The sequence below is a fragment of the Stenella coeruleoalba genome (assembly GCF_951394435.1).
Source record: "Stenella coeruleoalba genome assembly, chromosome: 1".
Taxonomy (NCBI): Eukaryota; Metazoa; Chordata; class Mammalia; order Artiodactyla; family Delphinidae; genus Stenella; species Stenella coeruleoalba.
The window spans coordinates 102,073,923-102,100,648 of NC_137169.1; the positions used below are offsets into that span (position 1 = coordinate 102,073,923).

The window sequence follows — 26,726 nt, forward strand, 5'->3', positions numbered from 1 at the left end:
ATATGGAAATGTGAACATGTCCTTTAGCCCCAGCATGAGATATATATGAAGAGTGGAGGAGAAATATGCAATCTCACTCCTGGCCATATATCCAGAGAAAACTCTAATTCAAAAAGATGCATGCACCCCCATGTTCATTTCAGCACTATTCACAATAACCAAGACATGGAAACAAACGAAATGTCCATTGACAGAGGAATGGATAAAGAAGATGCAGTACATGTATACAATGGAATACTGCTCTGCCTTAAAAAAAATGAAATAATGCCATTTGCAGCATTACCTCTAGGATGGACCTAGAGATTATCATCATACTAAGTAAAGTAAGTCAGAAAGAGAAAGACGAATATCATATGATGTCCCTTATACGTGGAATCTAAAATATGACACAAATGAACTTATCTATGAAACAGAAACAGACTCACAGACATAGAGAGCAGACTTGTGGTTGCCAAGGAGGAGGAGGGGGTGGGGGAAGGATGGACTGGGAGTTTGGGGTTAGCAGATGCAAACTATTGTATAGAGAATGGATAAACAACGAAGTGCTACTGTATAGCACAGGGAACTCTATTCAATATCCTGTGATAAGCCATAATGGAAAAGAATATGAAAAAGAATGTAGGTATGTATAACTGAATCACTTTGTTGTGTAAAGTTTGAAATGCATTGAGCCAGAGATAATATATGGAAATTCTTCCAAGCATAAGGTATAGAAAGTTGTTAAGTGGATGACTGAGTCCCTTCAACATCTAATCAGACTAGAAGTCCTCTTTTACCAGGATAATGCCTGATGCTGTACTGTATACAATTACAAAGAAAATCAAATCCCCTTTGTTGTATTGTTAATGGGAATCGTGAGAAGTAGAATTTCTGAAGAGTTCTATATTTATCAGGTGTATGTTCCAAGCAAAATAACAAAAGCAAGTGTGTTTATAATGGTTCATATACGATAGAAACAAGAGAAGCTTTCTCAGATTTGAATACAATCATACAAATTTACACGGCATTACCCATAACAAGTTGGGAAGCTAAAAGAAAAAAATTTTAAGTATCAATAATAATTAAAAAAATGATTAACCATTCTAGACGCTTCCAGGAAGAAGGAAATGTTAAATTACCTTTTTCTTCTCCTTTTAGGTTCTGATATCACAAAACTGTTATCAAGTGAAGAGGTAATGAAAGAGTTTTCAGACAAAGGATGCTCTTAAAAGAAAAAGACTTTAAAGAGGTACAGTTAATAAGAGGCAATAATAAGATAAATGATAAGGCCATTAATAAAACTATTGTTATTTCTTTGGATTTGTGCTATCTCTGGTTATCTGTCAACTTGAAAAATTTTAACTTACTGTGATTCTTCTCTCTAAATAAATGTTTATATTGGTAATAATTTTTTACTCATAATTTTGATTCCTTTTCTGACAGAGAATCCCCCAAATATAAAAAGCTTCAGGCCTCCCACAAAACCTGGATCCGTGGTTGGTCAAGAGAGATTGTGAGGTAATAGTAAAGTTTACTTTTGTTTTACTCATAGCTGGTGAGTCTGTGTTTCTGTGTAAGTTTCCATTCAAAGAAAACGGGATTTGTTCCAGTGGAACTGAAAAATTAGCTTCAGCCAGGCCGACAAAAGAGGCAGCATGGAATGAATGACAACAGACAGTAGATTTTGGTGTAATTTTTGGCTTTCTGGTGGACTGAGAAAGCTCAGACGTGTTATTTATCCTTGTGAGTCAGTCTCATCACCTGTAAAATGACAAATTTGGCTAAGATGAGCTAAGAGTTCCTTTCCAGTGCTATGTTTCTGATTTTAACAGCTAAGTGTTGCTAAGTCAAGGTGTTCCGTGACTTGCCTTGGAGAACATAGAGGAATGGCTCGTTAATTTTTAATTTGCAAACGACTGCCGCAAGTTTGTGAAACCCGATCAGTCTCATAAGTAGGTTACATATCCCTCGTATATTATTTGCATTGTTTAATTATTTAATACATCCTTTCTTTCATAATAGGGCAAAGGTAAACTTTTGCACTGCCCCTTCTATATAGCCACAAATTCTGCAAAGTGGGATCCAGAGCAATTAAGTTTTACTGTTAAAACTCTACCACCCCCTTCATTTCTTTATACTTCCTGTTTTTTTAAGCTATTCTTATAGATGTGATCCTATTTTATCACCACCAAATTCTTAGAGGGTACACGAAGTAGGTATAGTTATCTCCATTTAGCAGATTTGGAAACTGAGATGGAAAAAGGCTAAATCATGTTTTATTAGTTTTAGTTGACTAGAGGCAGAAACAACTGGAATACGGCTCCTCTGATGCCCACTCCCCCTGTGAAGGTCAATATGTAGAAATAAACATCTGGGACAGAGAGGTGGACACTCTGGTTACTGGCATATATTGGCCAAAAGTCCTAGGATTTCATGGCAGTGAGAACATGGGTGGCAGCACAATGCCCAGGCAGTGTGAGGACGTTTATCCACTGCTGGGGATAGATCTGGAATCCATTTTCTTTTCTTTTCTTTTACTTATTTTTACATTTTTCATTGAAATATAGTTGATTTACAATGTTGGTTACAGGTATTCAGCAAACAAAATGATTCAGAGATAAATATATATATGAATATATATAATATGTATGAATATATTATATATACATATATAGTATACATGAATATTATATATGAATATATATTATACATACATATATAGTACACATGAATATGTATTATATATATGAATATATATATTATATATACATATATAGTATACATGAATATATATAATATATATAATATGAATGTATATAGTATATATGAATATATATAAAATATATATGAACATATATATTATATATATGAATATATATAATATATATGTTCATATATATATAATATATATATATTCTTTTTTAGATTCTTTTCCATTAGAAGTTACTAGAAGGTACTGAGTATAGTTCCTGTAATTCATTTTAAATATTAGAGGAAAGGCAATCGAGACTAGCCAGTCCCTGAAGGCTTAATGGAACACTGTCCAGAACCCCCTGACAGCCCCAGTGCACAGCTAAACATGCTGGCTGAGCAACCCGCAACCATCAGATACCTCAGAGTCTGGAGAACAAGATAACACCTCTGCACACGGGGTGTCTGGCTGGCGTTGGCTCCTTCCCCCGACCCATCCTCCACTGGGTTCCCGAGATTAGGCCGTTTATTCCAGGCAGGGTTAGAGAGGCCACGTGAAGAGGACACAGGTGCTTCCTGCAACTGTGCACCTCAGCATGCATACACCTATTTAGGGGCCTCTATTCAAATATTGATGACCAGAAGCTTCATCACAAAGGCCGCACAGCCACCCTCTCAGGGAAACGGGAGCTCCCTCTGAAGCAGCCTGCCCAGGCGAGAGCAATGTTTCTGACAAGTGCCGCTCTCAGAGCTCAGCCTAGAAGTTGGGACAGCTCCCGGGTGCCGGAACAAGAAGCTTTGAGATGAGTCTGGTGATTGGTTGTCTTGCAATAGTTATTGACTATTTCCTTTTATATATATAATATATATATACACACACACATATATGCATTGATATGTATATATGTATGTATTTATAGGGGAAACCATAGAGACAAACATTCTGAGCACGTTTTAGACACGTAGGTCATATGAGACTGGGCTCTGGGCCTGAGCGTATCAGTAAGCTGAGACTTGCTGCTGTCAGGACCATCTGGGTTGTATCCCACCTAACTGTCCAATTGCTGTCCCCCATGACTCCATCAGGCCACCGGAGACACTTGAAGTCTCGAATACAATCAAAATTTCAGCCCCCGCTCACAGAAGTAAAATCCAAATGTAAGGTGAGAATTGTAATATCCAGCTGGTGATTCTGGCTTCTCCGAGTTTTAATGACGAAGAACACATCTTGGTTTTATTATCTACCCAAACATTGCTTTGTAAGGACTCTTCCTACCTAACACTTAATATCGGTGATAAAATTATATTTTTGTGTGTTCCCTGTTCATCTGTGGCATTTCCTGGCCTGTGTTAATGGTAATCTACAGGTACCGGAGAGAAAGAAAGAAAGAAATGGAGTAGGAAAAGATAATTCATGCTTAATGAATGCTGTCTGAATGCCAGGGTCTGTACAATGTATACGGCTTTTATATCTCCCTACAACCTTAAGAGGTCTGTATTAGAATCCCCATTTTACAGGTGAATAAACTGAGGCTCTTAAATGTTTTACAGTTCACCCAAGTTTACATAGGAACTAGTCTGGCTTGATCAACCCCAAGACCACCCATCTCCAAAGCCCACATCTGAGAGTCATGTTAATGACAGCTAATTTGTCAACTCTCGGGACTCTCTGGCCCTGAGCAAATGAAATCCATCTGTATTTGTGAGTTGCTTAAATGTTCACAAGTCTGGTATTTCACCACAGGAAGGCAGACTCATCAAATAGTTTACGTGGTAAAACTGCTGATAAAGGCTAGGCAGGACGCTAAGAACATTCAGTTAATTGTTTTTCTAACTGTTCCTTAATATTAATGGACCTTGGCCACTGTTTCAGTAGCAGCATAAAGAATCTGAGAATTTAAACCCAAAACTTGCTCTTCTCCTTGATTTTAAGATGATCTCAGTTTTGTCACTTAACTTTGCTGTGCTCTACTTTCCTTACCTGTAAAATGGTCACAACACATTATGCTGAAGGTGTAATGAGACTGTATACCTGAAAGCTGTTTGAAACTTTTATTCAGGTATCTTGGCTTCTGTCTAAGGAAGATAAGCAAGGTGTGAAATGGATGCACACTTGTATAATAACAGCTGATGTTCATTGGCTATTCAGTGTGCACAAGCACTGACCAAGCACCTTATAGTCATCCGAACGCTATGAGATGAATACTAGTATTGTCCTCATTTTACAGATAGGAAGAACAGACACAGAAAAGTAAGAAACCTTCCAAGTTTCATAAGTACAATAGAAAGTGGCAGTCAGGTGGGATTCCAACCCAGATAGTTTCCTTCCAGAGCCTATGTTATTAACCATTGTGTTATACTGCCTCCCAATTATAAGTATAATGAAATGACACTCAAGGCATTATGTAAACAGGTTAATTATCAAAGGATAAACATTTGACCTACAGTCTCTTGCTGGGAGATTCTAGTTCAAACATATCCCTGACTACACTGGCACCCTGGAACATAGCCTCGTTAAGTCCCCAGCACCAACGGGTCCTGTCCCAGTTCTTGGTGGTTCCCGACCAAGCTCTCCCTGTTTCTTCCCTTCAACCATCGTGACCGTCTGGCCTTTCCCTCTGCTGATTCTCAGTGGCCTGCAATATCTCCTCACACTGTTCCTCCTGCCTGACTCTCCCAAGAAGTCTTCCCAAACCCCAGGATTAGGCTAACCGTCTGCCTTCCATTGGCCCTTAAAGCTCCCTGAGCTGGCCCCTGTCCTGGCACGACCTCATCTAGTGGAGTTCTTTACTTCTGTGTCTATGTCCCTGTCCTATGCACCTCAAGGGCTGCCCTGCATTTTAGTCATCTTTGTATCTTCTTTGTATCTTGGGCACTTCATGCTGTGCACATTCAAATTTGTCCATGGTGGGTCTTTAAAAATGGTTAGACAGTGGTGTCTTGGATTGGATCCTGGAACAGATGAAGGACATTAGAATGGAAAAACAGGTGAACTCCAAATAGAGTCTGTAGTTTGGTTCATAGTGTTATACCAACTTAAATTTCCTAGTTTCAATATAAGAAGCATGGTTGTATCAGATGTTAACATTAGAGGAAGCTGGGCGGAGGTTATATGAGGGCTCTCTAAACCATCTCTGCAACTCTTCTGTAGATCTAAAATTATTATAAAATTAAAAGTTTAAAAATCAATCATTAGATGACTTTTAGCCTAGTGTTCAAGACCATCCTTTTGGAGTCAGACAGACTTAAGTTAAAATCCTAACTAAACCATTTACTACATATACTAAGTGATCTTAAGCAAATTAAAGTCATACAGTCCCTCTGAACCCCACTGTGAGCTGGCCTGGCACAGTGGAAACAATAAATGGTAGTTAGTTTTGTTACACTATTATATTCACAATAATAACGTATTATTATTACTATAACAATTTATCAAAAATACGGGCCAAACGTTTTCTTTCAAACATACTCCCACTGCATGCCTCCCAGCATCCCTACATACCCTACACTTAAGCCACAAACACTTGTTTACTCAACAAATATGTTGGGTGTTCTGGCCACTGTTCTGGCACTGGATTTATAGCCAGGAATGAAACAGACAAAGAACCCTGCCACAAACAGCTTACATTCTAGTGGAGACAGGCAATAAATCAGTAAAATTAACAGCGCATTGGTTCTCAAAGTGAGTCCCAGATCAGCAGATTCAGCAGCACCTGGGAACTTGTTAAAATGCATATTCTTGGGCCCCACCCCAGACCTACTGAATCAGAGGCCGGTTGTAAGTTTTAACAAGTCTTCCGGGTGATTCTGGTTAATACATAGGTTTAAGAACCACTGATATAGTAGGTTGTGAAAATCTGTGTCCTAGAGGAGACTAAAGCAGGAAACGGGGTGGAACACCAGGGTGAGCAAGGGGTTAAAATTTTTAAATAAGGTGGTTATTCCAAAGGTGGCATCTGCTCAGAGACATAAAGAAGGTGAGGGAGTGGGCCTCCAGGATATCCAGGGAGAGAGTGATTGATTGACTGGTTTTAGGGGGAGAGTGTTTTAGGCAAAGGAATGGCAAATGCAAAAGCACTGAGGCAGGAGCAGGCCTGGGGGTCTGTGCAAGGAACAGCAAGGAGGCCGGTACAGCTGGACTAAGGTGAGCAAAGGGGAGAAAGCAGGAGGAGTGAGAGAGTCATGGGGCTCCAGACTGCATAGGGATTTGTAAGCCATTGCAAAGAGTTTGACATTTATATACTGAACCATAGACACGCTACCTCTTTCTGTATAGTCTAGAGCCCCTAACACCCTACAAATCCACCTGCCCTGCCTAACCTTCACGGTCCTAGCCAATCCCTTCTCTCCCTTAGGCTTCCCCATCCCACGCTGTCAGGACGAGCCTCTCCCATCCCTACTTTTCATAGGCACGTTTGTTTATCCCAATCTACAATATAGAGTTTGCCTGTATTTTGCCCTATTGGACTGTGTCCCCTGAAGTGGAGACCTTGTCATTTTCCCCCTTTAGTCCCACTACCTATCATAATGTCTGTGCATTGCAATGCTACATAAATATTTACTGAGTTTCTCTTAAGGCATCAGGATAGAAACCAACATATTATTGGCACTCGATGAATATTACAAATGCTGCCAATGACTTTGCAATTTCTTCTGTCAGAGATAATAAGCAAAGGAGCTCATAGCTTTATTCTCAAACCACCAGTGCTTTTTGGATGCATTTGCAGGATTCACCCAGAGTTTGACTAGAGCTAGCAGAGTCGCTCCTTCTTGCCAGCTGCTCCCCTTTGTGCCTGACGGCCTAACTAGTTCTGTGCTGGCTTTGGCTGTGAGTATTGCCAGAGCGGAGCATCAATTTACTGCTAGCCTTGGACCAAAATGGATGAGGGTAGGAGGTGGTGCGAAAAGAAGATGGGCATTGGAGTCAGCCAGGGCTAGGTTTGCATTCCAGGTTCAACACCCACAGGGGGCTCTTCTCTTCTTCCTTCCTTCCTCCCTTCCTCCCTCCCTCCCTCCCTCTCTCTCTCCCTCTCTCTCTCTTTCCCTTCCTCCCTCCCTCCTTCTTTCTCTCTCCCTTTCTTTCTCTCTCTTTTTCTCTCTTTCTTTCCTTCTTTCTTTCTTTCTTTCTTTTTTTCTTTCTTTCTTTCTTTCCTTTCCTTCTTTCTTCTTTCTTTTCTTTTCTTTTCTTTTCTTTTCTCATGAATCCCCTAGCAAAGAAAGAAAGTGCGTGTTGAACCTGGAATTCAAACCTAGCCCTGGCTGACTCCAATGCCCATCTTCTTTTCGCACCACCTCCTACCCTCGTCCGTTTTGGTCCAAGGCTAGCAGTAAATTGATGTTACGCTCTGGCAATACTCAGAGCCAAAGCCAGCACAGAACTAGTTAGGCCGTCAGGCACAAAGGGAAGCAGCTGGCAAGGAGGAGCGACTCTGCTGGCTTTAGTCAAACTCTGGGTGAATCCTGCAACTGCATCCCAAAAGCATTGGTGGTCTGAGAATAAAGCTATGAGCTCCTTTTCTTATTACCTCAACAGAAGAAATCGCATTTCCAAGTATGAACTTTTCTAATGCATAAAATAAAATTAGAGAGAAAACATTTTACTGAAACATAATTGAAATTGTGTTGTTATCATAATATTTAAAAATTAATTTGTTACAGTAATATTTTTGCCTCTCTATTAGTACATTAAGCAAAAAGATCCAGAGGCAAGTTCAATAAGTGCCAACATTTTGACATAATGATGAGCATAGAAGAGATCTGAGCTATTCACAAATGTAGTATAATATGAAATTATCTGCAATTCCTGTTACTGACATAATGTACGTACTGCTGTCACTACAGTGGCTTGTGGCTTCCATTTATGATTGAAGGAGATGCCAAGTTTTAATTTGACTCTGACTCTAATTGTTAGAGGTTAGTGTGGGGAGGGGATTTTTCTCCAACCTATTTTACTCTGTATACTATGCAAGACCCCTTCATTGCCCCAGAATATACGTTGGGATAAATTACTTTAGCTCTCTAAATTTCAGTATCCTGGGACTTCCCTGGTAGTCCAGTGGGTAAGACTCCACGCTCCCAATGCAGGGGGCCTGGGTTCAATCCCTGGTCGGGGAACTAGATCCTGCATGTGTGCTGCAACTAAGAGTCCGCATGCTGCAACCAAGAAGCCCGCATGCCACAGCTAAGAGTCCGCATGCTGCCGTGAAGAGTCCATATGCCACAAAGAAGATCCTGCATGCTGCCACTAAGACCCGGCGCAGCCTAAATAAATAGATATTTTTTGAATAAATTAATTATATTAAATTTCAGTATCCTTATCTGTAGAGAGATACTCAGATGACAGTTATTGTTATTTTTACTTTATTAGCAGCAGTGGTAGTAGTTAAAGACTCCTCTATAAGCTGACTGTAAGTTGATCCGTTTGGCCGTCATCTTTTTTTTTTTTTGGCCGTGCTGCAAGATATGTGGGATCTTAGTTCCCCGACGAGGGATTGAACCTGAGTCCCCTGCAGTGGAAGTGCAGAGTCTTAACCACTGGACCACCAGGGAAGTCCAGGCAGTCATCTTTTTAAATTGAGGATTCCTACTCCCCAAATATCCCTTCTTGGCCTGAAATTTCACCTTTAGAGACACATGCATGCTTTGGGGGCTGAGACTCCTAAAAGGTGAGTACTGCTGACCTGTCACCCTAACCTCCAGCCATGCCCACCTGCAGTCCTAAGTTAGGGAGTGGGACATGGTGTAGCCCAGCAGGAGGTGTGGCTGGTTAAAAAAAGAAAGGTGATACATACTTGGGACAATCTTCCCTCGATTCATTTTATTTCCAAAGGACCCTTTTCAAAGTCCAGATTTTTGCCAAACAAGATCACATTTAGTCTACACTCCCGGTCTCAAAGAGGATTTTCCTAAAACTCAGCAGTAGGTTTAATTATAGCTTGCATGTGCCTACATAACCCCTGTATTCTAATTCATTTCCCAGTTAATTCCCATCTTAAATTAGTATCTTTACTATCTTTGCGTGACATGAAATTGGTTTTCAAGCACTTGAGAGAAAGGTGCTTACTTCTGGCCCATCCCCTCTGGAATCGCTCTCTTCGTGGACCCTGCGATTTCTTCAAGCTCTGTAGTGATTCTCAAACTTGAGTGTGCAGCAGAATTATCTGAAGCATCCATTAAAATGCAGGCTGCTGGGTCCCACCCCTAGAGAGTCTGATCAGTAGGCCAAGGGTGGAGCCTGAGAATTTGCATTTCTAACTTGCTCCCAGGTTTCTTTACCTCTTTGAGTCCAGTTTCTTTATTATTAAGCAAGGGCAATAATACCTTCTTTACAGGGCTGTTGAAAGGATTAGAAAAAGATATGTAAATATACTCAAAAATACTAAGCCCCTAACAGAAATTTAATAACTATTAATTCCCATGATGGGGCATTGTTGTGGAGAGAAGGATATCTGGAGATGGAGATTTCTGGAGAGCAGCCTTGAAGAAGCAATAGAAATTGCTGGGGAAGAAGTGAGTGAGGGGCGTTCCCAGCGTGAAAAACAGTGTGCAAAGGCTGGGGAGCGTGAAAAACAAAATAGCTAACTCGGAAAGTTGCCAGGAGTGACACTTTGGCTAAAGCAAGTTCATGGATCATGTATACATATGCGAGGAACAAGGGCATTCTGTGCTATTCTAAAGAGTTTCAACTCTCTTCTGAAGGAGATGGAAAACGGTTGAGGTCGTTTGAAGCAGGCAGTGACGTGAAGTAGGGATTGTGTAGGTAAGGAGGAATGGGTCCAGGCTGATGACTAAATTTCTCTCTTGAGTTTCTGTGTAGGTGACGGCGATGTAACCCACCGGGAGAAGTACCACAGAAGAAAAAGCTGGCTGGGAGAAGAAGGTGAGTTACACTTTGGATATGTTAAATTCAAGGTAACGATTAGATACCCGCATGGACATACTAAGTGGTAATTAGATACATGAATCTAGATTATTTTTTTTTTGGCTGTGCCCCACAGCTTGCAGGATCTTAGTTCCCCAACCAGGGATTGAACCTGAGCCCCGGCAGTGAAAGCGTAGAGTCCTAACCTACTGGACGGTCAGGGAATTCCCAATCTTGATTTTATTTTATTTTTTTTTGGCCATGCTGCGTGACACTCAGGATGTTAGTTCCCCGACCGGGGGATCAAACCCACGTCCCTCTGCTGTGGGAGCAGAGTCTTGACCACTGGACCACCAGGGAAGTCCCTTAAAGAAATCTTGAAACATAGATTTAGAAGACCTCAGCACTTCGGTGGAACTTAGATCCACAAGAATAGATGAAGTAGCCCAAGGAGTATATAGCATGAGACAAGACATTAGGACTGTATTCTGAAGAACAGCACAGTTTATGAACAATCTCTAAGGGACCTCAAATTGAGGTTAATGACAGTCAGCAGAGCCTGTGTTTCCTATTCTTTTTTTTTTTTTTTTTTTTTTTGCGGTACGCGGGCCTCTCACTGTTGTGGCCTCTCCCGTTGCGGAGCACAGGCTCCGGATGCGCAGGCTCAGCGGCCATGGCTCAAGGGCCTAGTCGCTCCGCGGCATGTGGTATCTTCCCGGACTGGGGCATGAACCCGTGTCCCCTGCATCGGCAGGCAGACTCTCAACCACTGTGCCACCAGGGAAGCCCTCCTATTCTTGTATTATCTGTATACAAGCAAACTCTGGCTTAAATGAACATTGAGGTCAGCTTTGGTCAATGGTACCCACAATAGCCAACACCGCACTTAGGTGGTAGAAGCAACGCAAGAAAAACATCACCAGTGTGGTCCATAGGGACCCTGCAGGAGTTTGAAGGAAAGGCAAAGGCTGATAATAACAGGAGATGAATGTGATCACCAGCACTGCCTCCTGGTCATCCTTCAGGTGCCACAGTCCGTAGAGAAACAAGTCCACGAACAACTGTCCCAACGGGTCATCCTCTAGAGATGGGTCTCTTCCCCAAGAATTTTTGCACGAGTGAGATCCCTAGATTTGTCAAAGCTTAGACATCACCTGCTGGGAGAAAAACATTGTGAACTGAGTCATCACAAAAATAAATACTATTTCCCTTCCTCTTCTGTAAATAAATGCGATTTCCCTTCCTCTTCTGTAAATAAATGCGATTTCCCTTCCTCTTCTGAAGACAAACAAGACACCAACATGAATCCTATTTCACGCAGCCAGAGCTATCCTGCTGGGCTTGGCCAAACTACCATAAGCCAGCAGGATCCCACGTCAGCCCAGCCCTGAGCACTCGCCTTTCCTGCCATGGGCTTCTGAACAGTGTCACCCATGGAGAACACGTGCAAAAGCCTGTCCCGCCAGCCCAGGTAGGAGAAAGGTTAAGGAAAGCAGAATACTAGAAGGGAGTCCAGGCTCTTTTTAGGTAGGAGCAAACAGCAGAGGAGCAGCTGCGAACATTCTCAGGGAGAGGGAAACACTCCTCTTAGATAGGAGGTCTACAGTTAGACCACAGTTCAAGCATATCCATTGTATCCTCATCTCCCCCTTAAAAAATTCAGTGCTTAGGGTTCCCTGGTGGCGCAGTGGTTGAGAGTCCGCCTGCCGATGCAGGGGACACGGGTTCGTGCCCCGGTCCGGGAAGATCCCACGTGCCACAGAGCAGCTACGTCCGGAGCCTGTGCTCCACAACGGGAGAGGCCACAACAGTGAGAAGCCCACATACCGCAAAAAAAAAAAAAATTCAGTGCTTACAAAACTCCAAACCTATCAGGAAAATGGGGCAATTTCAAGTGTATTTTTCTCATTTCCCCACTAAAGAGTGACTTTAAGTATGAGTTCATACTCTCTCATTTTAGGAAATGCATTATGCAAAAATAAAAATGAGGCCCACCTGCATGGGAGCCTAGCTCTCCCCCAATAATTAAGAAGCCTAGTCATCCTCAAAGGCATTTCTTAGGAAGAAAACCTGTGGCCTAACCTTCGAAAGAACGGAATCCCCATCCTGATTTCACAGTCCTCGGGCCAGAGGTGTGGAAGTTCAGGAAGGGAACTGGGGCTTTGATAGGATTGTCACAAGCTAGGAAAACATAGGAAATGTTTAGTCAGAAGGAACAAAAACACAGCGTACTGATGGAAATGTGATCTCCGCAGACCCATCTTTATTATAACTGGAGGGGGGTGGGGTGAGTGGGGAGAAGCAAATCTAAAACCAGCAGACTGTTAGAACTGTAATGGCGCAAAAAGCCTTCCTCGAGACAGAAACCTCCTGTCCTGCACTCAGTAAACACCTGTGCCGGCCAGGAGCCCAGGCATTCAGGCTCTTAAGTACCTCGGGCTGGAACATATTATTCTCACAGGCTGCACTTGTGAACTTTCTGGAGGGCTTTGTTCCAGTTGGTGATGACTCCTGGGAATGTTAAGGCTTGAGCCCTGGGTCTAAAGAGACCATGTCCCAAGACAGTGTCCCATAACAAAAGAGAAGGGGGAGCAAAGCCATTACCGGCCTGACTCCGAAGAGGACTGGGGGCCAAGGGGAATGGGGGCTTAAGGGGAGTCTGAGCCCCACGTTCCTTCCTGAACATCCTTCTGAAGCTCCCTGGGTAGGCATGACCACCCGTCTGCCAATGAAAGGCTAAAATTCAAGGCCCGAGCCAAACAGCAAGAAAGCCTTCTTGACCGTGTTATTTTGCAAAGTAAATACATCTCTGTTTTTTTGCGGTATTCGGGCCTCTCACTGTTGTGGCCGCTCCCGTTGCGGAGCACAGGCTCCGGATGCGCAGGCTCAGCGGCCATGGCTCACAGGCCCAGCCGCTCCGCGGTATGTGGGATCTTCCCAGACCTGGGCACGAACCCATGTCCCCTGCATCGGCAGGCGGAATCTCAACCACTGCGCCACCAGGGAAGCCCAGTAAATACATCTTTACGGAGGAGAATTACTCTTACAGGTCCCTGTCCCACCTGCGATGGAGGTGGAAAAGGAGCTGCTCTCTTCAGGACTAGATGCTAATTCTATCCTGATTGGCTGGATTAGGTAAGAATTCACTCGGGTGGGATTGGAAGAATTGTTTTGTTTGTTTATTGGTTTGCAAGGGATACTTCCCCCAAAGAAAACCTACTGGGTTGGCCAAAAAGTTCGTTCGGGTTTGCCCTAACAGCTTACGGAAAAAGCCAAACGCACTTTTTGGCCAGCCCAAATACACTGGCCACTATACACAAGCCCAGAAGCTCCGGCTGCATCGAGGGCTGGTGACCGTGTGGTTCCCTTGCCTGCTCGGCTCCTCCTGCCCCTCTGAGGCCTCCTCTGGGACACCTCCTGGGCCCCCCACGCTCCTCCACGCTCAGTTGGGAAACACGGAATTGATGAGATCGTTCCGTGTTGGCTTGGATTCCCCGGTACCGTGAGACTCAACCAGCAGAGTGGCTGGGTTTGCAGCAGAGCCTCGCACACGTTAGCTGACTTGTCAGAGCAGGCCTTCTGCTCCACGGTGGCCTTGGAAGGCCTGTAAAAATATTCCCCTTAGTAAACCAGCAGCTTCCACGCCAGGAACTGTGGGTGGGTGTCTTGGTCTCCTCATCATACAAGCCCCAAACCAGAAAAAGCCTCTCTGGGCTCCCTCCGGACACTCCCTCTGATAGTCATTGTCGGCAAGTACGAATAATGCCTAAATTACAGAATTACACATTGAACGAAATTAACCTTCTCTAGAATGAACACGTCCTTAATACTTACAACAAAAACTAATTAATGCGTTCTGATTTGGTAGAAAGAGAAAAGGGTTACCTTACTTCCAAGCATCTTGTGTCAACAACCCACTTTAGTTTCTGTAATTGCCACTCCTGAATAATTAAAAGTCAAGGTCACACATGGCACTGAAGAAACCTATAATTAACGTCTAAGCATAAGCATTAGATTCTCTGAATCGACTCAGATTGTTCTTAAAAGGATGGTAGGGGAGAGAGAGCTTGACCTAATATTTCTTAGGAGAAAACAGCCTTTCGTGTTTTCATAGTTTTTTTAAAAATAAGGAGATAAACACATGTTTAAGATAGACTTACTGAGTAAATGACAGCCATTTTATAGATGGATATTGCAAGGTTTTGAGAAAGTTGCAATGACCTGATCTACATGGTAGATAACAGAAGGAATGCCAGATCTTATCAGATCCTATACCCGCATTCTTTCTATAAGTAAGGAAACTGAAGTCCAGGTGGGTAAGAGAACTCTTCCTCACATTGCACAGTTAGCTCGTAGGCAGACAAAAATGAGAACGTCCACGTTTATGGCTCCAAATGTAGTGCTTTTCCTACCACCTCATGTAGTAACAGCAAGGCAGTCAGAAAACATCTCTCAGGATTGCCGTTTTGCTTTCAGTGCAATTCAAATAGTGTTCATCAGACATTATATGCAGCTAACAAGGAAAGCCAGCATCAGTTTATGCCCTGTACACGTTTGTTATGAAAGGAACAATCCTTAGGCTTTTGGATGTCTCCTTCATCTGTTGGGTCTCCGTGGACCAGCTAGATCAGGGCGTTTCTGAAAAGCCAAAGACAGGGAGGAAGGGCAGAACACAGGGGTTGTACTGGAATGGGATGGAGGCAGTATGGTGTAGCCCAGTGGATCTCAGCTCCAGATGCACCAGAATCACTCGGAGAGATTTTTTTTTTTTGCGGTACGCAGGCCTCTCACTGTTGTGGCCTCTCCCACTGGGGAGCACAGGCTCCGGATGCGCAGGCTCAGCGGCCATGGCTCATGGGCCCAGCCGCTCCGCAGCACGTGGGATCCTCCCGGACCGGGGCACAAACCCGTGTCCCCTGCATCGGCAGGCGGATTCTCAACCACTGCGCCACCAGGGAAGCCCCGGAGAGATTTGTTTAATGTACCAATGTTGGGCTATACCTCCAGAGATTCTAATTTATTTGACCTGGGCTGGGGCCCAGGCACTGGGCATTCTCCCAAGATTCCTTTGGTGATGCATGGGTGCAGACGGGATTGAGAACCACTGGGAAGCAAAGTCGTGGTGTCAGACAGAGCTGGGCTAAAAATCCCCTACCTTGACACATATACCTATTTTCTCTGAGTTTCCCCTCATATATTTAAAAAGAAAGAAAGAAAAAAATCCTATCCCACTGAGGGGCTATAAGCATTAAATTGGATTAGTGTATAAACCACAGAGTAGTTTCTCCATGAATTTGGCTCTTCTTTCTTTTCTTTTTTTTCCTGGTACGCAGGCCTCTCCCTGCTGTGGCCTCTCCCGTTGCGGAGCACAGGCTCCGGATGCGCAGGCTCAGCGGCCATGGCCCACGGGCGCAGCCGCTCCGCGGCATGTGGGGTCTTCGCGGAGCGGGGCACGAACCCGTATCCCCTGCATCGGCAGGCGGACTCTCAACCACTGCGCCACCAGGGAAGCCCTCTTCTTTCTTTTCTACATTTAAATGGCAATAGCAAAGAAGTAGCCTGAAGTCAGCCAGTGAAAGAGAACAGGCATGAGGATAACTAGAGGGGCCTGACCTTGTGAACAGTATTTGGTGCAGGATCAGTGCATCTGAATTCTTCTCTGCCTTCTGCTGGCTCCTTTTTTTGCTGGATAAATATCCATGTAAATCAATGGCTGGACACACTTAATCCCTCAGGAGGTAGGTCTGTCCACTCAGTGATTTGCATCACTGGGTTCAGGTCGGGCAGCTTCCATGGACCTTGCATTTGTGTAGGTTTTCCGCTCGAAAGCAGTAAGCTATCAAGGGAATCATTTTAGGAGATAAGATAAAGGCAGGAGGAGATTGGCTAGGAGCAGAGACACGTCTCTTCTCTCCGTCAGGCGCACTTTGTGCCCCTTCTACACGCGTGGTGGTTCTCTGCCAGCCCAGCCCTTGTAGGATGCCTCAGTGAGTGTGTAGATAACCCCATATGGCCCCACCCAGGGGCATCAGATACCATGTCTATTCTCATCTCTGAACACACAGCATGTGGAAAATTCTTGTGCCACAGGAAGCAGGGCATGGAGCTAGAATACGTAAATAGCAACAATCAATGCCTTTGATTCCTGGAGCCACCCTAGCGTCAGAAGCAAAAATTGTGCTCCACGCTTGGTTTTCTTTATTCCACTTGTACTTCAAAAGCTGCAGGGAGTAAAAAGAAAAAACAAACAAAAAACCCAGAGCTCTCACCTCCTGGACACCTGATCTTCTGCTGGCAACCCTGCCCCAGACCACTGTTTGTCCTCAGCCTATATCCAGTGATGACACAGTAGGGGCCCCCTCCAGCCAAGGAAGCCACCTCTTGTGCCTTATTCTGTGCCTGCCTTTGAGTAGAGCTCCTTCCCAGCTCTCTAGTTTGGGTTCTTTTCCATTACCTACACTGTTGCAGGAGGGGGACCCCTTCCAGGGCCCGAGAGTGGGCTCTTGTCTAACACTCAGAAATGAATTGTCTGAGGAGACACACGCACTCTCCCCAGGGATCCCCCGCCCTTCTCTCTCCTCTCACCCAGGATTCCCAGGCCCTTTTTCCTGTAATCACTGAGCACATGAGCCATTCAAGTGTGCAGCTATTTTTACTAGAGTGTGAAGGATTCTCAGGGTATAAACTATATTTAGCAGAGGTTAAAGTTCACATTACACAATCACTGGGGCACAGGCTTAAATCTTTAAACAGCCTGGTTTCGGTCTTCCTGCTTCAGTCCTCTACAAATGGGCTTTTCCAGTCCTAACGCTTCTCCTTTCAATTCAGCCTACAAATACTTCAAGGCCTTTGTTTCCCACAAGAAATGGAATTCTTTTCTTTTTAGCCCTCAAGTCCCTCTTCTACCTCAGACGGAGGTTTTCTTACAGCCATCAGAACCTCTGATTTAGCAGGAATCTATAAGGAAATGTTAAGTGGAACTCTTCCAGGGTTGAAAAAAATCTAGCCTAGAAATTCTTAAAAATGCAAACTACCCACCTAAAGGCTCAAATGGACGCTCCTTGCCAACTGCAGTTGACTTTTCAGGCCAAGGTACTAAGAAGGAATTATGTCTGAGGGTGTTTAAATCAGCATGGAAAATGAAGAGGAGGGCTCTAAGCTAGCTCATCTCAAGAGAGGAACTGGAGACCAGGGTTCAGGACTGAGTGTGTAACATGACACGCGGCCCAGCTGGCCCTTCAGCCGCTGGAAGCACTGTGTGCAAACAGCCTGAGGTACCAGCCCTGTACCGGAAGGGCCTCAGCTGCAGAGTCACCTCGCTCAAGATGACACCCCCTTCCTGGGGCAGCCTGCACCCAGTGACTGGTCAGGGTTGGATACAAAGGCCTAGTCCCTTCACCTCAACTCAAGACAAGTCTAGAGCTGCATCTCTGCTTCAGAGCTCCAGGCTTGAGCAGCCTTTTGTTGAGACGGCCTCCCTGCCCGGCTTCCCCTCTGCCTCTCGCACAGGTGGAAATCTCCAGAGATGCTCCTGCGTGCATCCCCATCTCAGCCATTGCTAGCGACATGTCTTAAACTATGTGACATAGTAAATGCTCTTGGGTAGCCCCACGTTGCTACATCGCTACGAAAGTGCTGTCAGCAGACCCAGCAGCATGGATATCCCGGGTGAGGGTATTAGAAATGCAAGCTCTCGGTCCCCATCCCGGAACAATGAAATCTGGATCTCTAGTTGAACAAAAGCCTCAGCTGATTCCTGTGTATATTAATGTTTGGTGAGCACTGGCCTGCACGATAATCGGATGAGAAATGAGGAGCAGGAGTGTTTACTGTGAGCACAGAAGTATCCTGGCCCAATGGGAGCCATCTGTTTTTAGTTCAGAAACTATGTTTCCTACTAAAAGGAGTTTAAAAACCCATTACTTTGCCACAGTCCAATCACAAACAAAAGGGCAGAACATAGAGGCAGCGGGTCAATTGCTCAAGTTAGGAAACCAAGCTGCAGTACTGAGCAAACAAGGGAAAAGCTCATATTTAAAGTAAGTATGTAGGGGGCTTCCCTGGTGGCGCAGTGGTTGAGAGTCTGCCTGCCGATGCACGGGACGCGGGTTCGTGCCCCGGTCCGGGAGGATCCCACATGCCGCGGAGCGGATGGGCCCGTGAGCCATGGCCGCTGGGCCTGCGCGTCTGGAGCCTGTGCTCCGCAGCGGGAGAGGCTGCAACAGTGAGAGGCCCGTGTACTGCAAAAAAAAAATAAAAAATAAAAAAAAATAAAGTAAGTATGTAAAGTAAGTGTCAGTGGTCCTTAGAGTACAGAGGAAAGATGGAACACTTCCCTTGCGATACAATAGATGAACTTCCAGCACAAGCAGGGACTTGGGACTTTCCCAAATGACCACTAGGGAACCCGTATAAAAAAAGCTTCCCCAAGGGCAGGCACACGCACACAGTGGGGCAAGGGGATGAATTCACATTTATTCTCTTAGCCACACCATCTAAAGATTTGCACCAGGTCTTCAGTAAGAAGGAACTAGTTTATGTTAGAATGGCAATAGTTTGTCGCAGGGAACATGCTAAAATGTTAAGGTGTCATGAAATGTTTCCATGGTTCCCGTTTCATAGGGAGGATTCAGTCATTCTCAACAGATCCCTTCGTGCTTGTAAAACAGTGCATTAAGCTGTCTCTCTGGAATTCTTTATAGATGGATATCGAGACTGAGCTCGACCTCTGTGTGTGTTTTCTGATAAAAGTCCTAGAAAACAGAAGAGGCAAGAACAGGTAGGTGGTACCATGAAGGATATTGCTTCATCATGATTGGTTTATGTCTGGCTGGGGCCTGTTCCCATTGAAGGGCAGCAAGGAAGAGGGGAGCTGTCATGTGACCGGAACCCCTGAGGGAAAATGTACGTGTCCTCAGATGTCAAGGGAAGAGGCGGGGATCCAGTTCTGGATGAAATGGAGTAAACACATGAATGCAGCTATAAAACCTGAACAGCCTATCTGAGGACTCTGAAAAGTAAATGGTAGCAGGGGGCTTGGGAAGGAAGAGCAGAATTCGACGTGCCACTGAACCAGCACTGAGTGTCTCACTTGTCCTCCGCGACCTTGGTCCGGATGGGAGACAGCCCCAAATGCAGAAATGAGCAACAGGTATGGCTAAAAAGAGAGCTCCCTCTGGTTCTGGCTCCAGGTGCAATTAACACGCACAAACAGTGGGGAAATCCCCTGTTCATTTTCTTTATTCTCCCAGCCGCACCCTCCCCAGGCAATCAGAGCAGTGGCAATGAGAATGGCGGTAGGGGAGCCCACAGTGGACCCTCTCTCTCTGTATGGAGGAGCTGTTCCCCAAGAGAATGGGGGAACCCCCAATCCTCTTCTCCTCTCTCACTTCTCCCGCCACCTGGCCCCTAATGTGGGTGCATTCACAGGAAGTGTGCAGCACAGCAGGGTGGATAGAGCCCAAGCTTTCCGGTCCAGAGGATGGATAAGGGGGGGGCCACAAAGTGTTGGAAAGTACTAGAGAGATCTCAAAAAGGGAGGAACTCGGGCCAGGGGCCTCTTAAAGCTGTTCACAGACTCCTGGGTTCAGTCCTGTGCTGTGTGGGTGTGGATCTGCTCCTAAATACACACCAAAGACATGGAGACTGAACTAAAGGGTGGGCCATCACTCAGGTCCCAGAATGACCCCCAATGACACACGCACAGAGAAAATCTAAGTAGCTGCAAAGGCTCTGAAAACAAACCTGACATTGAAACTACGACTTACGAAAGGCTGACAGAATTTTCAGCCTGAGTCCATCCAGGTTGATTGCCTGTTAAAACATAAATATTATAATTTACATAAGATGTAAATAAAACCCAGGCTCTCAAAACATAATATTCAAAATATCCAAGATATAATCCAACATTACTCAGTGTATTAGTTTTCTACTGCTGCTACAACAAATGACCACAAACCTAGTGGTCATTAAAATAATAGTTGGTTTGGGGGGGGGGGTGTTTGTTTTTGTTTGTTTGTTTGTTTGTTTGAAGTTCTATAGGTCAGAATTCCAAAATCAGCCTCACTGGGTTAAAGTCCTGGTATGGGCAGGGCTGGCACCTTTTGGAGGATCTGTGGGGAAACTGTTTCCTTGCTTTTGCAAGATTTGAGGGGCTGCCCTCATTCCTTGGCTCGTGGACCCCTTCCTCCATCTTCAAAGCAAGCAACATAGCATCTCTCTAACCCTTCTTCCATTGTCACCTCTCTTTCTGATCATAACCAGGAAACATTCTCTACTTTTAAAGATGCTCATGATTATATATGTCCCACCAGTATAATCTCCCCGTCTCAAGGTCCACATCTGATAAGCAATCCTATTGCACCTGCAATGTTAATTCCTTTTACCATGTAACATATTCACAGGTTCTAGAAATTAGGATGCAGACATCTCTGAGAGAGACATTATTCTACCTTTCACCCTCAGTGTATGAAGAACCATGAAATCTCAACTCACATGAAAACAGTCGGCAGATGCCAGCACTAAGGTGATGCAGATGTTGGAATTTTCTGACAAAGCCTTTAAAACAGATATTATAAAATATTCCACAAAGTGAGGGACAACAGCACTCTTGAAATGAATGGAAAGAGAAAGTCTTGGCAGGGAAACAGAAAGTATAAAGGAGATCTAAATGTAAATTTTAGAGTTAAAACATACAGTAACTGAAATTTTAAAACCTGGATAGACCAATTGAAATTATTCAATCTGAACAACATAGAAAAAAAAATTTTTAATGAACAGAGCCTCAGGAACCAGTGAGATTATACCAAAATGTCTTAACATCTGTGTCATTCAAGTCTCAGAGGAAGAGAAAAAAATACAGAGCAGGAAAAAAAAAATACTGGAAAAAATAATGGCTGAAAACTTCCCATATTTGGCAAAAGACATAGACATACAGATTTAAGAAGCTCAGTGAACTCCAAATAGGAAGAACACAAAAAATCCACGCCTAAACACATCATAATCAAACTGCTGAAAACCAAGATGAAAAACAACCTCTTTAAAGCAGCCAGAAAGATGATATATTGCCTATAAGAAAACAGTTCAAGTGATTGTGGAGTTCTCATCAGAAATCAGGAATATGCAAATATAAACAAGCTGTACACTTCTGCCCATCAAATTAGCAGAAATTTTTAAAAATCATTACTATCTAGTGTTAGGATGCAAAAATACGTTAGTGGGAAAAGAAATAAGAACAACATTTATAAAATGTAATTAGGCATCGTCTACCAAAATTTTAAATCTATGTACCTTTTAACCCTCAATCCCACTTCTAGAAATTTATCCTACAGAAATATTTGTCCAAGTGCTCGAAGATATTTACTGGGGCCTTGTGTGTAGTGGCAAATAAATACATGAATAAAACATTATAAATAATTACTGATGAACCATTATTTAAATAAATTACAGAATCCCACAGTATGGAATATAACGTAGCTTTTAGAATGATTATATTGGAGCTAAGTCTGTTGGCACTGAAAGAACATATGATATAAATGTTAAATGATAAAGACATTTGTCAAATATCACAAGCACACACATACACACAAATTGGGTTCTGTAATTGTGTGTGTGATTATAACTGACTGGGAAAAAATCAGGAAAGACAAAAACCAAACTGATATCAGCAATTGCTTCTGAGGAATAAGATGAGAAGAATAGGAATGGTACTTGTGCTTTTTACTTCATCTATGTGTGAATATGTGTGTATGTTTTAACAAAGGACAAGTAGTATTTTTGACCTTTTTTAAAAAAATGATAAAAGGCCTATCTATGTAAGTTTCATAGCACTATCCTCCAGGGTTCTGATCTTAGAAATTAACTAGCTGGTCTTTCACTGTTTTCTGGGAATTGAGCATTTTATTCACTTCCCTTAAGGAAACCCTATCAACATGTTTAGCATCTCCTAGTGTATAAGTTTTCTACTGCGGCATAACAAATTACCTCAAAATTTGCCATCTCAAAACAACCAAAATTACCTGATATCGTTTCTTAGGATCAGGAACCCAGGAGTGTCTGGGCTGGGTGCTTCCAAGCCAGGGTTTCTCATGAAGCTGGAATCATCTGAAGGCTTGTCCAGGACTGGAGGATCCACTCACAAGTCCCTCACATAGCTATTGGTAAGAGAACTTGGTTCCTCACTGGCTATGGTCAGAGGCTCAATTCTTCATCACACAGGCTTCTTTGTAGTCTACTCACTGCTGGCAGCTGGCTTTCCCTAGAGTGACTGGCCAAAGAGTTAGAGTGGCCAAGTTGGAAGCTGCAGTGACTTTTATAACCTCATCTTAGAAGCGACTTACTATCACTTCTGCTATAGTCCACTGGTCACACAGACTGACCTTGGTACAATATGGCGGGAGAATACACAAGAATGTGGATACCAGAAGTCAGAGGTCATTGAGGGTTGTCTTGAGGACCCGCTACCACAGTTAAATTTTTCCCCACTATCTCTCCTCCCTGTCTAAGTTCATTGACCCTTCTGGGGGTTAAAGTATACCTATGTCTCTACGCAAGAACAACATGAAATACTTCAAGGCAAAGCATATCTGGGACTTCCTTGGCGAGCCACTGGTTGAGACTCCGCGCTTCCACTGCAGGGGGTGCGGGTTCAATCCCTGTTCAGGGAACTAAGATCCCACGTGCCACAGGGAGCAGCAAAAAAAAAAAAAAAGAAAGAAAGAAAGAAAGAAAAAGGTACAGCATATCTGAGAATTTAGAAGAGAATTTTCTGATATATGGATACACCTGACTGCAAAAGATGTATATTGTATTCCTAGGAGTATATTTGAATGTATACTGTATAGCATAGGTTTAGCCAAACATTTAAGTATTCTATAATAGGCTTGTAGATATGATAGAGAAATAAAAGAGTAGATTTATCATAGGTTCAGCAACCCTTATGCAACACATGTTGATTAAATCATTGTTTTCAACTGGAAAGAAGTTAACATGCCTCGGGGCTTTGAATTTGACCTTGACTCCTTCAACACTTTTTTATAAACTATTTGGACAAAGGCAAAGAAAATGTACTTGTTGTATTTTCAAGTGCTATCATGTTAGGAGAGCCAAGAAGCTGAATAATAAAGTCAGGATTCCCAGAGGTCTTCAAAAGATTGAAACGATAGGCCAGAAACCCATGGCATAAGAATGAGTGGGAAGGAAGTTGTATAAAATCTGCCCAAGTACAAAGTGAGACCTGGCACAATACCAGTTAATGCAGAAAAGCTTTAAGTGAACTGCAAGTTTAATATGAGTCAGCAGCTTTGCCAGTTCTGCCAAAAAGGCAGTGAAGAAAAATAGTCTGCATTGTAAAAGAATACAGTACTCAGAACCAGGGAGATCTTGGTCTGATGAACCCCACACTGTGAATATGTGGGTTCCTGGAACGATCGACAGAGTCCTCTATGACCATGTGTATCTTCTAACTCCAAGATTGTACAGTTCTCTTTATAACACGCCCCGAGTGACCAATCTAGTAATTCTATCCCCCTAAAAAGGAAATGACTTTGTTTATTCTGTTCTTCAGTCATTCAAACAATATTTATTGAGAAAAAAATATTTACCAGGTACCCTGCTAAAAGCCAGGAACACAAAGATGCTTGGAACACACACACTTTTTCCCAGTTATTCATCCAAACACGAATATAGCTGCTGCTGTGATGGGATTTGGTCAGTGTAGCCAAGGTTCCAGATCAGAACTTGAGATAGATTATCTGGATGCACCTGACCTAAGCACATGAGCACTTTAAAAGCAGAGAGTTTTCGATGGCTGGTGGTGGAGTAAGCCAGAGGTTCAAGGCATGGGAAGGATTTGATGCACCTTTGCTGGCTTGAAGATAAGGGGGCCACATGGTAAGGAGTGTGTGTGGCCTCTAGGAGCTGAGAGTGGCCCCCAGCTAACAAGCCAGAAAGGAAACAGACTCTTAAAACCTCTAGGAAATGAATTCAACCACAAGAATGAGCTTGGAAGAGGACCCCAGAGGAGACCCACAGCCCCAATCAACGCTTTGATTTCAGCCCAGTGAGACCCTGAGCAGAGCATCCAGCCTACCAGGCCCAGACTTCTGACCTGCAGAAACTGTGAGGTAATAAATCTGTGTTGTTTTATGGTAAGTTTGCGCCAATTTCTTATTCATCAATAGAAAACTAACACAGAGGGTAAATAAACAGCGGCCACACAATAAGTGCTCCGATGGGGCAAAGCTGCAGTGTACATGGTTGTTGACTGCAGACCCACTTTTCCCTTCTTTTTCCCAAGTAAGTCTCAGTTTTATTCAGGTGGCCACTGCTCACCCATACATACATTCGTGGCCGCTACCTGCACTCCAAGTGCGGGCTGATTAGTCTAAAACAGCTTTTCTCAATTTTGGTACTATTGACATTTTGGCCTGGATAATTTTTTTTTTAATATTTTATTTATTTGGTTGCGCTGGGTTTTCGTTGCGGAAGGTGGACTCCTTAGTTGCAGCTTGCCGGCTCCTTAGTTGCAGCATGTGGGCTCCTTAGTTGTGGCATGGGAACTCTTAGTTGCGACATGCATGTGGGATCTAGTTCCTGACCAGGGATCAAATCCAGGCCCCCTACATTGGGAGTGTGGAGTCTTATCTACCGTACCACCAAGGAAGTCCCACCTGGATAATTCTTATTGTGGGGGAATGTCCTGTGCATTGTAAGGTGTTCAGCAGCATCCCTGGCCTCTACCTACTATATGCCAGTGGCACACACTCCTTTGACCCCCAGCAGTGACAATCAAATATGTCTCCAGATATTGCCAAATGTCCCGGGCATGGGCAGGTGGGGAGCAACATCACCCCCAGCTGAGACCATTTGATCTAAAGGTCCAGAATAAGTATGTGATCACTTTGGGAACATGAGCTGTAAAGAGAGGTTTTGGGGGGAATTCTGGGAAGAGCTTTTTCTTCAGGGAACGCCACTGGGAGTAACCCTGTTTCTCTTCCTGTAGACATTATCATATGCAGATTGAGTCCTAGGGACGCTGCAGCCAATCCTGAAACCTACCTTACCTTTAGACTTCTAAATTACATGAGCCAGTTTCCTTATTGTTAAAGATAGTTTGAGATGGTTCAAGAGAGTTCAAGGCGTGTCTGGGTTTTGCAATCAAGAGTTGCCTGGCAGGTGCCAATGTACAAGGTGCTATTGAAGCCCAGAGGCAGGTTCACTTCACGAAGCTGAGTGAAGAAATAAAAAGGAGGTAGACCTGGGGGAGCACGGTTACAGAGTGCTTTCACACCACATGTTTTTAGAGACCTACACTCTTAGCAACTTTCGAATATGCAAGCAATGTTATTAACTATAATCACCATGTTGTACGTTGCATGCCCAGGACTTATTTATCCTGTAACTGGAAGTTTGTACCTTTTGATCCCTTCACCCATTTCACCTACTATCTACCCCCAACCTCTGACAACCACCAATCTGTTCTCTGCATCTATGAGCTTATTTATGTATTAGATTCCACATATAAGTGAGACCATACAGTATTTGTCTTTCTCTGTCTGACTCATTTCACTTAGCATAATGCCCTCAAGCTTCATCCATCTTGTCACACATGGCAAGATTTCATTCCTTTTTACAGCTGAATAATATTCCATTGTGTGGGTATGTATGTGTATATATATATGCACATACGTGTGTGTGTGTGTGTGTGTGTGTGTGTGTGTGTATGTGTATATATATATATATATATATTCACATTTCCTTCATCCATTCATCTATCTATGAACACTTAGGTTGTTTCCATATCTTGGCTGTTATAAATAATACTGCAATGAACATGTATCTTTCTGAGTTAGTGTTTTCATTTTCTTCAGATTAAACACCCAGAAACGGAATTACTGAATCATACGGTAGTTTCTACCTTTAAGTTTTTGAGGAACCTCCATACCATCTTCCAGAGTGGCCACACCAATTTACATTCCCATCAGCAGCGCACAAGGGTTCCTTTTTCTCCACACACTCACCAACTCTTGTTATATATTGTCTTTTTTATAATAGCCATTTGAAAAGGTGTGAGGTAATATCTCATTGTGATTTTCATGTACATTTTCCTGATGATTAGTGATGTTGAGCATCTTTTCATGTACGTGTTGGCCATCTGTATGCCTTCTTTGGAAAAATGTCTGTTCACATCTACATA

At 43.5% G+C, this 26,726-nt stretch overlaps 1 long non-coding RNA gene across 6 annotated transcripts in view; it reads left to right on the forward strand.

Annotated features, from left to right (window-relative positions):
• Positions 1–24,648, forward strand: part of LOC307192036 — a 31,136-nt gene extending 6,488 nt beyond the window's left edge. For 5 of the 6 annotated variants that reach the window (XR_013829922.1, XR_013829924.1, XR_013829925.1 and 2 more), the window contains 6 exons: positions 1,138–1,228; positions 1,423–1,497; positions 10,487–10,549; positions 13,581–13,666; positions 19,234–19,310; positions 24,506–24,648. This is a non-coding gene — a long non-coding RNA (uncharacterized lncRNA). Of the gene's footprint in view, positions 1–1,137; positions 1,229–1,422; positions 1,498–10,475; positions 10,550–13,580; positions 13,667–19,233; positions 19,311–24,505 lie in introns of all 6 variants that reach the window. The other variant, XR_013829923.1, reaches the window with a different exon arrangement.
• Positions 24,649–26,726: the final 2,078 nt, after the last annotated feature.